The 13,951-nt window shown below is 39.0% G+C and overlaps 1 pseudogene; it reads left to right on the top strand.

The window, feature by feature from the left end:
• The first annotated feature begins 1,538 nt into the window (after positions 1–1,538).
• On the top strand, positions 1,539–13,290 carry LOC100688671 (annotated as a pseudogene).
• The last annotated feature ends 661 nt before the right edge of the window (positions 13,291–13,951 follow it).

The following is a 13,951-nucleotide window of genomic DNA, read 5'->3' as shown; positions in this document are numbered from 1 at the left end:
GCTCCCCGCAGGGAGCCTGCTTCTCCCTCTGCCTATGTCTCTACCTCTTTCTGTGTTTCTCATGAATAAATAAATAAATAAAATCTTTTTTTTTTTTTTTTTAAGGCAGAAGCTCAAACAACTCAGCCACTCAGGCACACCATATTTTAATCTTTAATATTTTTCTTATGTCTAATTATGGCCACTTCTTTTCCACTTAAAGAAGTCCCTTTAACATTTCTTTTAAGGTGGGACACCTGGGTGGCTCAGTGGTTGAGCGCCTCCCTTTGGCCCAGGGTGTGATCCTGAGGTCCCGGGATCAAGTTCCGCATGGGGCTTCCTGCGTGGAGCCTGCTTCTCCCTCTGCCTGTGTCTCTGCCTGTCTCTGTCTGTCTCTCATGAATAAATAAAATCTTTAAAAAAAAAAAAAAGCAAGCAAGAAAAAAGTTACCAACAAGGGAAAATTTACAAGATTACCAGCTGATTTTTCAGCAGAAACTGAAGCCTTAAGGGAGTGGCATGATATATTCAAAGTACGGAAGAAAAAAAACAATAACCAAGAATACTCAATAAGGCTGTCATTCAGATTTGAAGGAGAGATAAAGTTTCCCAGAAAAATGAAAGATAAAGGGGTTTATCACTATTAAACTAACCTTACAAGAAATGTTTTTTTTTAAGATTTTATTCATTTATTCATGAGAGACACAGAGAGAGGCAGATACAAAAGCAAATATTCATAAACATAAAGAGAGAAATTGATGCTAGTACAAAAATAGTAGGGGAGTTTACTACTCCACTAATATCAGTGGATGGATAGATCATCCAGACAGAAAAATAAAAAAGGAAACATCTTTAAATCACACATTAGATCAGATGTACATAATAGATATATAGAGAACATTAGATCCAAAAACAACAGAATACACATTCTTTTCAAGTGCACATGGAACATTCCTCAGAATAGATCACATATTAGGCCATAAAACAAGATTAAATAAATTTAAGAAGATTGAACCATACCAGACTTCTTTTCCAACCACAGCAGCATGAAACTAGAAATAATTCACAAGAAAAACATTGGGAAATAAAACATGTGGAGACTAAAAGTCATACTAAACAATCAATAATGGGTCAATGAGGCAATCAAAGAAGTACAAAAATACATGGACACAAATGACAATAAAAACAAAATGGTCCGGGCAGCCCATTCAGCAGTTCAGCACCGCCTTCAGCCTAGGGCCCGATCCTGGAGACCCGAGATCGAGTCCTATATCCGGCTCCCTGCATGGAGCCTGCTTCTCCCTCTGCCTGTGTCTCTGCCTCTCTCTCTCTGTCTCTCATGAATAAATAAATAAAATCTTTTTTTTAAATGGTCCAAAATCTCTGGGATACAGTGAAAGCAGTTCTAAGAAGGAAGCTACAACATAGATCTGCCTCAAGAAACAAGAAACCTAGCTGGCTCTGTCGGTGGAGCATGCAACTATTGACCTCAGGGGTGTGGGTGCACGGGACCGGTGCGGCCGCTGAGATTTTCATGCCAGATGAAGCAAAAGCCGGTGGGGAAGTGAAGAATGCCTGCCACCTCCAGAGACTATTGAAAGACTTCCTGTAGCTGGAAGACGGCAGCCCTCTGGCAGGAGCATTATTTCATTATTTCATTTCAGTTTACAGAAGATTTAGTTCTCAGAAGCTGGACAAGAGATGGGCCGCAGTGAACCCCTTCCCATTGCAGAGGGTGACAAGAAGAAAAAGCAGCGAAAGGCCCGGGCCACTGTCTCCTTACCAGGGAAGCTTGAAGACACACACAAGCTGACCTCTGAACTGCTCGGAGAGGGAGCCTATGGCAACGTTCAAGGGCCGTGAGCCTGCAGAACAGAGTATGCTGTCAAAATCATCGAAAACCAAGCAGGGCACAGTCGGAGTAGGGTATGTAGAGAAGTGGAGACGCTCTATCAGTGTCAAGGAAACAAGAACATTTTGGAGCTGATTGAGTTCTTTGAAGATGACACAAGGTTTTACTTGGTCTTTGAGAAATTGCAAGGAGGCTCCATCCTGGCCCACCTCCAGAAGCAGAAACGCTTCAAGGAGCCAGAAGCCAGAAGCCAGCCGAGTGGTGCGCGATGTGGCCGCTGCCCTTGACTTCCTGCACACCAGAGGCATCGCTCACCGCGATCTGAAGCCAGAAAATATATTGTGTGAGTCTCCAGTGAAAATCTGTGACTTTGACTTGGGCAGTGGGGTGAAACCCCCACTGTACCCCCATAACCACACCGGAGCTGACCACTCCATGTGGCTCTGCAGAGGACGTGGCCCAGGAGGTGGTGGAGGTCTTCAGGGATGAGGCCCCTTTTTACGACAAGCGCTGTGACCTGTGGAGCCTGGGTGTGGTCCTCGACTTCATGCTGACCGGCTAACCCCCCCCTTTGTAGGTCACTGTGGGACCGTCTGTGGCTGGGACCAGGGAGGAGCCTGCAGGATGTGCCAGAACGAGCTTTTTGAGGGCATCCGGGAAGGCAAGCATGAGTTTCCTGACAAGGACTGGGCGAAGCCAAAGACCTCATCTCCAAGCTCCTGGCTCGAGATGCCAAGCGGAGACTGGGTGCTGCCCAAGTCGTGCAGCATCCGTGGGTGCAGGGCCAAGCTCCAGAAAGAGGACTGCCCCGCCACAAGTGCTCCAGAGAAATAGCAGCACGATGCACTGACACTCTTCGCAGCTGAGGCCATGGCGCTCAACCGCCAGCTTTCTCAGCGTGAGCAAGACGAGCTGGCACAGTCATCCGAGTCCCTCCCGGGTCGAGGGTCTCTTTCCCCTCCCTGCAAGTCACGCCTGGCCCGCCCAAGGGCCCTGGCCCGGGCAGGCCGCAGCGACCACCCGGAACCGGGCCCAACTCCGGCCAGCTTGGGGACCTCGGCCTGCCTGGGCCCCGCCAAAGTCTGCAGGGCAAGCAGAAGCAGCTGCTCCGGGCCCCATCCCGGACAAGGGCCTGAGGTTCCCACCCAACCCCTCATTTCCCCAGAGCTCTCCAGGAGACAGCTCTATCCCAACGGGTTGTCTTGGGGGATCCCTGGGTGGCTCAGCGGTTTAGCACCCACCTTAGGCCCAGGGTGTGATCCTGGAGTCCCTGGATCGAGTCCCGTGTCAGGCTCCCTGTGTGGAGCCTGCTTCTCCCTCTGCCTCTCTCTCTTTCTCTCTCTCTCTCTCTCTGTCTTTCATAAGAAATAAATACAATTTTTGAAAAGAAAACGAAAGCAATCATTTGCCATTTTGCATAATCGCCTGCAGCAGGGACATCTCTGCTGCTGGGCTCCTGCGCACCTGAGGGCTGGGTGTGGGTTTCCAGGTGTGCAGCCCAGTATTGGGTAAAGAGAATACTTAAAATTAGTATCTATTCATGAGAGACACAAGCAGGCTCCATGCAGGGAACCCGACGTAAGACTCGATTCCGGGTCTCCCGGGATCACGCCCTGGGCTGAAGGCGGCGCCAAACCGCTGAGCCACCCGGGCTGCCCTCAAAATTAATATCTTTAAAAGAAGAAAAAGAAAAAAATTCAATCTAATCTTGTGCCTAAAGGAACCAGAAAAATAATAAACTCAAGGTAAGTAGAAGAAAGGAAATAACAAAATTCAGAACATAAATAACATAGAAACTAAAAAACAATAGAAAAATAAAGATAAAATAGAAAAAGATAAACAAAATTGACTAGGCCTTAGCCAGACACATCAAGAAAAAAGGGAAAGGATTTAAGTATATAAAATCAGAAATGAGAGTGAAGTAACAACTAACACCACAAAAATATAAAGGATTGTAAGAGAATACTATGAAAAATTTGAAGAAACGGATAAATTCCCCAATAAAAAAATATACAAGAAAAAAAAAAAAGAAATGGTTTAATTCCTAGAAACATACAATCTTCCAAAACTGAACCAGGAAGAAACAGAAAAACTTTACAACAAATACAAGTAATGAAATTGAATTGGTAATCAAAAAACTTTGGTTTTTGGTTTTGATTCAAAACATGCCTGTGTGGCTCAGTGGTTGAGCATCAGCCTTTGTGTCAGAGCATGATCCCGTGGTCCCAGAATTAAGTCGCGCATGGGGCTCCCCATGGGGAGGCTGCTTCTCCCTCTGCCTATGTCTCTGCCTCTCTCTGTGTGTGTCTTGAATGGAATGAATGGATGAATGAATGAATGAATGAATAATAAATAAATAATAAAATCTTTTTTAAAAAAGAAGTCCAGGATCACACAGTTTCACAAATGAATTCTACCAGACATTTAAAGAAAAGTTAATACCTATTCTCCTCAAACTATTCCAAAACAGAAGAGGAAAGACAGCTTCCAAATACATTCTATGAGACCTGATAACAAAACCAGACAAAGACACACAAAAAAAGAAAACTATAGGCCAATATGTTTGATGAACATACATGCAAAATTCCTCAACAAAATATCAGCAAACTACATGTAATAATACATTAAAAGGATCATTCATCATGATCAGTGGGACTTATTCCCACTTATTCCTGGGATGCAAAGATGGTTGCAAATCAATGTCATATACCGCATCAACAAAATGAGGGATAAAAATCTTATGATCATCTCAATAAATGCAAAAAAAAAACATTTAATAAGATTCAACATCCATTCATGATAAAAACTCAACAAAATGAAGTTAGAAGGAACATACCTTAACATAATAAAGGCCATATATGAAAACCCCACAGTGAACATTATACTCAATGGGGAAAAGTTGAGAGCTTTCCCTTTAAGGTCATGAAAAATAAAGGATGTCTATTTTCACCACTTTTATTCAACATAGTATTAGAAGTCCTAGTCATAGTAACCAGACAAGAAAAAGAAGTAAGAGACATCCATAATGGTAAAGAAGAGGTTAAACTGTCACTGTTTGCAGATATACTAACCATAGAAAATCCTAGAGTCTACCAAAAAAAAAAAAAAAAAACCGTAGAAGTTATAAACATTCAATAAAGTGGCAGGATACAAAACTAATACCCAGAAATTGGTAGCGTTTTCATATGCTAACAATGCGTTTGCAGAAAGAGAAATTTAAAAAACAATACAATTTACATATTGCACAAAAAAATAAAATACTTAAGAATAAACATAACCAAAGAGGTGAAAGACTTGTACGCTGAAAACTATAAAACACTAATGAAAGAAACTGATGATGACACAAAAAATTGGAAATATATTCCAGGTTCATGGATTAGAAGAATAAATACTGTCAAAGTGTCCATGTTACCCTCCTAATGCAATCTACAGATTCAGTGCAATCCCTATCAAGATACCAACAGCATTTTCCACAAAACTAGAACAAACAATACTAAAATGTGTACTGAACCACAGAAATCCCCAAATAGCCAAAGCAATTCTGAGAAAAAAGAACAAAGCTGGAGGTATCACAATTCCAGATTTTAGGATATACTTTAAAGCTGCGGTATTCAAAACAATTTGGTATTGGCACAAAAATAGACACATAGATCAATAGAACAGAATAGAAGCCCCAGAAATAAACCTATATTTATGTGATCAGTCTGTGACAAAGGAGGCAAGAATAGACCATAAGGAAGAGAGAATCTTTTCAATAAACTGTGCTGGAAAAACTGGACAGCTACATGTAAAAGAATAAAAATGGACTACTTTCTAACAACATATACAAAAATAAGCTCAAAATGGTTTAAAGATCTAAATGTGAGGGACGCTTGAGTGATTCAATGGTTGGGCGCCTGCCTTCCCCTCAGGTGATCTTCCCGGGATTTGGAATCAAATCCCACACTGGGCTCCCTGCATGGAGCCTGCTTCTCCCTCTGCCTCTGTCTCTGCCTCTGTCTCTCAGTCTGTGTCTCTCATGAATAAATAAATAAATCTTTAAAAAAAATCTAAACGTGAGACCTCAAAACATAAAAATCCTAGAAGAGAACACAGGCAGTAATTTCTCTGACATCACCCATAGCAACATTTTTCTAGATATGTCTCATAAGGCAAGGGAAAGGAAAGAAAAATAAACTATTGGGACAATATCAAAATACAAATCTGGTGAACAGCAAAGGAAATCAACAAAACTAAAAGCCAATGTACAGAATGGGAGAAGATATTTGCAAATGACATTTCTGATAAGGGATTAATATCCAAAATATATATAATTTTGGGGATGCCTGGGTGGCTGTCAGTTAAGCGTACAATTCTTGATTATAACTTAGGTCATGGTCTCAGGGTCACGGGGTCAAGCCCTGCATTGGGCTCTGTGCTCAGCATGGAATGTGCTGTCCCTCTCCCTCTGCTCCTACCCCTGCTCACTCACTCTGTTTCTCTCAGAAATAGATAGATAGGGGGGATCCCTGGGTGGCGCAGCGGTTTGGCACCTGCCTTTGGCCCAGGGCGCGATCCTGGAGACCCGGGATCGAATCCCACGTCGGGCTCCCGGTGCATGGAGCCTGCTTCTCGCTCTGCTTCTCTCTCTCTCTCTCTCTCTGTGACTCTCATGAATAAATAAATAAAATCTTAAAAAAAAAAAAAAAAGAAATAGATGGATAAATAAATAAATAAATCTTTTTTTTTTTTTAAGAATTTATACAATTATGGGATCCCTGGGTGGTGCAGCGGTTTAGCGCCTGCCTTTGGCCCAGGGCGCAATCCCGGAGACCCGGGATCGAATCCCACGTCGGGCTCCCGGTGCATGGAGCCTGCTTCTCCCTCTGCCTGTGTCTCTGCCTTTCTCTCTCTGTGTGTGACTATCATTAATAAAAAAAAATTTTAAAAAAGAATTTATACAATTATAAACAGGCCAAACAACAACAAAACAAGCAAACAATCCAACTAAAAACTAATCAGGGGGCCCGAATAGACATTGCTCCAAAGAAGACATACAGATGGCCAACAGACACATGAAAAGATGCTCAACACCACTAATCATCAGGGAAATGCAAATAAAAACCACAATAAGATACCACTTCACACCTGTTGTAATAACTAAAATCAAGAAGACAAGAAACAAGTGTTGGGGAGGATATGGAGAAAAAGAAACCTCGTGCATTGTTGGTGGGAATATAAATTGGTACGGCCACTGTGGGAAACACTATGGAGTTTCCTCAAAAAATTAAAAATAGAAATACCAGGGGCGCCTCCTTGGCACACTCGGTTGGGTGACCAACTCTTGGTTTTGGCTCAATTTGCAATCTCAGGATTGTCAGATGGAGCCTCACATCAGTCTCTGTACTTAGTGTGGAGTCTGCTTGGGATTTTCTATTCCTCTGCCTCTGCCCTTTCACCCCCAAAATAAATAAGTAAATCTCTAAAAAAAATAAAATAGAAATACCACATGATCCAATAATTCCACTATTGGTTATTTACCCAGGGAAAACAAAAACACTAACTCAAAAAGATATAGGTACCCCTACGTTTATTGCAGCATTATTTACAATAGCCAAGACATGAAAGCAATCTAAGTGTCCATCAATAGATAAGGAAAATGTAGTACACACACACACACTCTCTCACTCACAATGGAGTATTACTCAGTACTTAAAAAAAGATTGAGATTGTGTCATTTGAAACAATATAGATGGACCTAAAGGGTATTATGCTAAGGGAAATAAGAAAGAGAAACGCCATATGACTCCAGTCATAAATGAAATCTTTAAAAAAAAAAAAGGAACAAACAAATAAGAATTGTAAATACAGAGATCTGATGGTTGCCAGAGGGGAGGCAGGTGGGAGGTTGGGCAAAATGAGTAAAGAGCAGAGGGAGATACAGGCCTCTACTTATGGAATGAATAAGTTATAGGAATAAAAAATACAGCCTAAGGAATATAGTCAATGATATTGTAATAGTGATATAATGGGACAGATTGTAGCTATACTTGTGGTGAACACAGCATAATGTATAAACTTGTCAAGTCACTAAGTTGTAGACCTGAATCTAATGTAACATTTTGTGTCAACTATACTTAAATTTTAAAAATGGTAAAAAAAAATGTTAATGACTCCATATTTACACTCCTAGATATATACTCAAAAATGCCTAATGAAATTTTAAACATCAAAATAACTAGCTGGAAAAAAAATAAAAAATAAATAAATAAATAAATAAACAAAATAACTAGCTGGGGATCCCTGAGTGGCTCAGCGGGTTTAGTGCCTGCTTTTGGCCCAGGGCATGATCCTGGAGTCCCAGGATCAAGTCCCACATCGGGCTCCCTGCATGGAGTCTGCTTCTCCCTCTGCCTGTGTCTCTGCCTCTCTTGTTCTCTATCTGTGTCTCCCATGAATAAATAAAATATTTAAAAAATAAAAATAAAAAAATAACTAGCTGAAGGAGAAAAAAAGTAATGATTACAAGATATTCTTTAAAGAAAGAGTAAAATTTTTTGAGGTGCATCTATCCATCTTAAGCAAATTATTAGCCTTTATTGGATATGAAAGAATGAGAAAACAAATTAAAATATTTGAAAAAAAATGCCAAGGAAAGTAGGATAAAAGAATTAACAAAACTAGAAACAGTTAGAAAATAGGAATTAGTAGATTATAAGGACATTTATAAATATGAGATGATTCAGAATAGACAAATTTATGGGACATATCAAGAGAAAAGTGGGAGAGCAAAAATGCACAGATAAAATGAAAAAACAATGCCCAACATTTGTTTTGAGAAAGGTTACACACAAAAATGGAGAAAAGTTTCAAAATTATATTAGATTATTATATACATGATTCTAATAAATTTTTGAATTGTGATTGACTTAGTAGGAAAATGTAAATTATGAAAATTAAACCAAGGTGAAACCTAAATAGACCAATGAACCATGGAAGAAAAGGAAGTAGTTGTCAAAGTATTTCTCCCAAAGAGTCATAAGACTAGGTTCTTTTTATAGTTAAGTGTTTTCATTTTTTAATATTCAAGAAACATGAATCCCTTAGAAAATTATTCTAGCATATAGAAAAAGATGGCAAATTTCCAAGCCACTCTTACAAAACTAGTATTACCTTGAAATCAAACTCTGACAACACCTCCTCCTCAAAAAAAAAAAGAAAGAAAGAAAGAAAGAAAGAAAGAAAAGAAAGTGATCCACAAAGGCCCCTTCCACAGGCATCTAGAGGCAACAATTCTAAATTAAATACTAGCAAATCAAATCCAGACTATGGTCAAAAAATACCATAAATGACGTTTAGTCTAAGAAAGCAAAGGTGGTTGAAGGCAAGAAAAAAAAAATTTACTAAAGGAAAAAAGGTAGGATCATTTCAATAGATATTTAAAAATCATTTGGTAAAAAATTGTTTGCACTCCTGATTTTAAACTAAGACACTAGGAAGAGAATATTTCATACATTATTTTAAAACAATACCAACCCAAAGTTACTACACTTAACAAAAAATATTCATCGGAGGCATTTGGATTAAAAATGAAGAGAAAATAACAAGTGCTAGTGAAGATTTGGAGAAAAAGGAAATCTTGTGCATTGTTGGTAGGAATGTAAATTGGTGTGGCCACTATGGAAAACAGTATGGAGTTTCCTCACCAAATTAAAAATAAAACTACCCTATGATCCAGCAACCACACTTCTGGGTATTTACCTGAAGAAAACAAAAGAACTAACGTAAAAAGATATATGTCATTCCTCACCTTGCCCATGTTCATTGCAGCATTATTTACAACAGCTAAAATATGGAAACTAAGTATTCATCAGTGAACGAAAGAATGTCATATATATGTAATATATGCACACACAGAATGTGGCATACTATTCAGCCATACAAAAGAATGAAATCCTGCCATTTGCAACAACACAATGGACCTTGAAAACATCATGCTAAGTGTAATAAGTCAGAAAGAGGAAGATGAGTACCATATAATCTGACTTATATGTGGAACCTAAAAACCAAAACACAAATTAAGCTCATAGATACAGAGAACAAGTGGATTGGTGATTGCCAAAGGTGGGGGTGGCATGGGGGTGTGTGTGTGTGTGAAATGGGTAAAAGGGATCAAAAGGTGAAATTTCCAGATTAAATAAGTCATGGGGATGTAATGTACAGCATGGTGACTATAGTTAATAAAACTATGTTGCATATTTTAAAGTTGCTGAAAGTCAATTTTAAAAGTTATCATCATAAGAAAGACACTTTTTTTTCTATCTAGGTATGGTGACAGATGTTAACTAGACTTATTGTGGTGATCATTTTGCAATATATACAAATATCAAGTCATGTACACCTGAAACTACTATAGTGTTTTATGTCAATTACATCTCTAAAAGAAAAATGAGAACCAACATAATACTAACAATATACTAGTATTTCTTGGTAACTTTTTAATTTAATTCAATTTGCCAACATATAGCACAACACCCAGTACTCATCCCAGTACTTTTTTTAAATTAGGTATAAATATTGGGAAAAAAATATCGTTTTGCAGGCAATATGATGTTTAACAGAGAAATCCTCAAAATGTCAACTGAAAAATTATGAAATTTAGAAGAAAGAAATTGAAACTGCAGGGGACATTTTTGTGGGATGTCCTGTTTGTTTATTTTTGTTTTAGCTGTATATCATAGAAGTTCCCATCCTGGATTTTGAAAAAACTCATTATCTAAATACAAATGAAGGTGGGGCCCCAACATCCTACTACAGAGCCAAAAAGAGACTTCTTTCCTGCTTCCTGACTACCCATGCACTGGGACATGACCAAGGAACCTTCCACATCCTTCCAATAATTGCCTTTTGTTTCTACCCAGGCTTCAGTTGAAAACTATGAGTTACAGAAATTGATGTTACAGGTAGGTTAAGGGTAACAAACTCTCAGGAAAATAGGGGAATCTGATATATATTTTTTTCTTATTACCTTGGCCAGGTAGGGCCAAAAGTAGTGGCAATTCCATAGTATTTATGAATGGTAATCTGAAAGTCAATAGCTCAGGAGGGTTAAATACCCACTCAAGTTATTTCTTGCCCATTGAGGACAGAGCTTTGGATGCTTGCAAAGCACCTATCAAAGAACCAGATGAAAGATATGAAGAATTAATAGTGTGAAAATATAGTTTGAGAAGTGGAATGATCACTCTTAATAGTAATAAATAGCTTGAGAAAAAGAGGACAGCCTTGGACACCTGGGTGGCTCAGCGACTGAGCGTCTGCCTTTGGCTCAGGGCCTGGTCCTATGTCGGGCTCCCTGCGTGGAGCCTGCTTCTCCCTCTGCCTGTGTCTCTGCCACTCTCTCTCTCTCTGTCTCTCATGAATAAATAAATAAAATCTTAAAAAAATAAAAAGAGGACAAACTCAAATCTGTTTCATTTCAAGGCACAGTTAGAATTCTAGAATTCTAGTATTCTGTTTTCCAGCCACAGGCCTTTTGATCATTGTAAAAAACAAATTGGAAGATTGATTCAATAAATCACTGAATTAAAATGTCAGTTGAGGAGCACCTGGGTGGCTCAGTTGGTTAAGACTCCAACTCTCAGTCAGTTAAGACTGCAACTCTTGATTTTGGCTCAGGTGATGATTTCAGGGTCGTGAGATCAAGTCCCTATGTCCTCTCATCTCTCTCCCTCTGCCCTCCACCCTCTCCTTCTGCTCATGTGCTCTCTCCCTCTAAAAAAACTAATAAATAAATTAATTAATTAAGAATAAAATATTATTTGAGTTGGCCACTGGTGGTTACATGTCTACTATGTAAAATTTAAGATATTAAGAAAAGAGTAGGAACCCAAAACATTAAACAGAGGTCATTTTTAATCTCTCATAACCTTTCTTGATAGCTAAATCTGCCACCATGTTCTCAAAGTAAAGAAGCAGGGACTCTTTTTATAACTAAGAAATATACTCTGGGGGAGAGCTAATTCTTGCCTCATGCATCATTGCTTCAACTTATGAATATAAATTGATCCCTGGAGATTCCCTAGATCCAGCATCAATGTTAATGAAAGATTACTGCAACTCCATGGAGACAAGATCACCAGGAGCTCAGATCCTCCAAGAATAAAAGTTTAGGTCACCCCACTGAGTAAAGAATTCCAGCCAGAAGGTTTACTGACTGGAGGCAAAAGAAACACAGTGGAAGAGAAAAATCATAAAAACCTGTTTTAACCTTACAACCAGTTGTAAAAATGACAATTACAACCTCTATCTACATATTCTTTCCTGCTATGTCCTGTGTATATCTACATGTGTTAAGTACAATCCCTTTTTTCCACCACCTCCTTTTCTGCCCACTGTTTCATTTAGCTCTTGTGGAGGTTTAACTTTATAATTAGTCCTTAAGAGGATCACAAGAGAACTGGAGTAGAAACAGGTATCACTTAGATACCTCAGATTTGTTTTTAAACTCAATAATTGAGAAGACATTGAGTTGCACCTCTCCAGGAAAAGGGTAGTTCATTTTTTTTTCAGTTTTATTGCTATAATTGACATACAGAACTATGTAAGTTCATTTATCCATTCTACTGTTGTTGGACATTTGGGTTGTTTCCAGTTTTGAGCTCTTACAAATAATGCTGCTATGAACATTTCTTCTGCATGGCTTTTGATGCTCATATATATGCATTTTATGTAAATATAAATATCCAGAAGTAAAATTGTAAGTGCACAGGAAATGCATATGTTTGGCTTTATAAATTCTGATTCTAGTTCAATTTACTTACCAAGTATGGTGTAAAGCTGGACTTCCTGCTTGACTGGGGCCCAAACACCATGCCTAAATATTGCCAAATGTTCTTAATGAGACTAAAATGTTTCCATGGAAACTCAAACTACCAAGTAGGATCTGTTTCAAACACTTCTTGAAATGCACCTCCTTTGCTGGCTACACTTGTTGGCTACACTTGTGAATTTTTGCCTAGAGATCCCAACCATGGTGTCCACTCTCTCAAGCAAACTCCATGAGGGATGCCTGAGTGGCTCAGTGGTTAAGCGTCTGCCTTTGGCCCAGGATCTAGTTCCACATCGGGCTCCCTGCATGGAGCCTGCTTCTCCCTCTGCCTGTGTCTCTGCCTCTCTCTCTGTCTCATGAATAAATTAATAAAATCTAAAATAATAATAATAATAAAGCAAGCTCCACGGGTATTGATGCCAGTCTCAGGTCATGTGTCCTCCTGGAAGTTGTGTCAACTAATCACTACTAGGAGAGCCAGCCCCAGAGCCAGGCCTTTCCTACAGCCCCTGCCCCACATTTCCTCTTTCTCTTCCACCAGGAATCTCAAAGTGGTTATACCAATTTACGCTTTCCTCAGCAGTGTATGAAAGTTTTAGCTACTCCACACCCTTACCAACCAACACTTAGTAATGACATTTCATTTTAGCCATTCTAGAGGAAGTGGTATTGTGGTATTGTACTTATTTAGATATTTAGTTAAATATTCTCTTTTGTGAAGTGCCTCTCTTGCACAGTTTCTTTTGAGTTGCCTGTCTCTTATTTACTTATGAGGCTTCTTTATATATTATAGATATGCATCTTGCTATATGTATTGCTACATGTATTGAAAATATCTTCAGGGACACCTGACCAGCTCAGTTGGTATGAACATGCTACTTTTGATTTCAGGGTCGTGACTTCAATCCCCATGTGGGACATGGAGCCTACTTTAATTTAAAAAGTAAAATAAAATAAAATAAAATCTAAAAAAAAGGTGGAAAAGAAAATATCTTTTATCAGTCTGTGGTTTGCCTATCACTATCTTAATGTTGGGTTCCTATGAACAAAAGTTCTTAATTTTTGATATAATCAAAATTATTTTTTCCTTATGGTTAGTGTTATGGTTATGGTTAGTACTGTGTTAAGAGATTTTTGCTTACCCCAAGGCCCTGAAGCTATTCTCTTCTTTTCTCTTTCACATTTAGAATTATAGTCTATCTAAAATTGATATTTATGGTATTAGGCAGAGGTCAAGATTTCTTTTTTTCCACATTAATGTCTAATTGATCCAGTGTCATTGACTGAAAAGGCGATTCCTTCCCCTGCTG

Source organism: Canis lupus, chromosome 29, assembly GCF_011100685.1.
Source record: "Canis lupus familiaris isolate Mischka breed German Shepherd chromosome 29, alternate assembly UU_Cfam_GSD_1.0, whole genome shotgun sequence".
Taxonomy (NCBI): Eukaryota; Metazoa; Chordata; class Mammalia; order Carnivora; family Canidae; genus Canis; species Canis lupus.
Note: the sequence above shows the minus strand (reverse complement) of the source record. Positions and strands in the feature narration are given on the sequence as shown.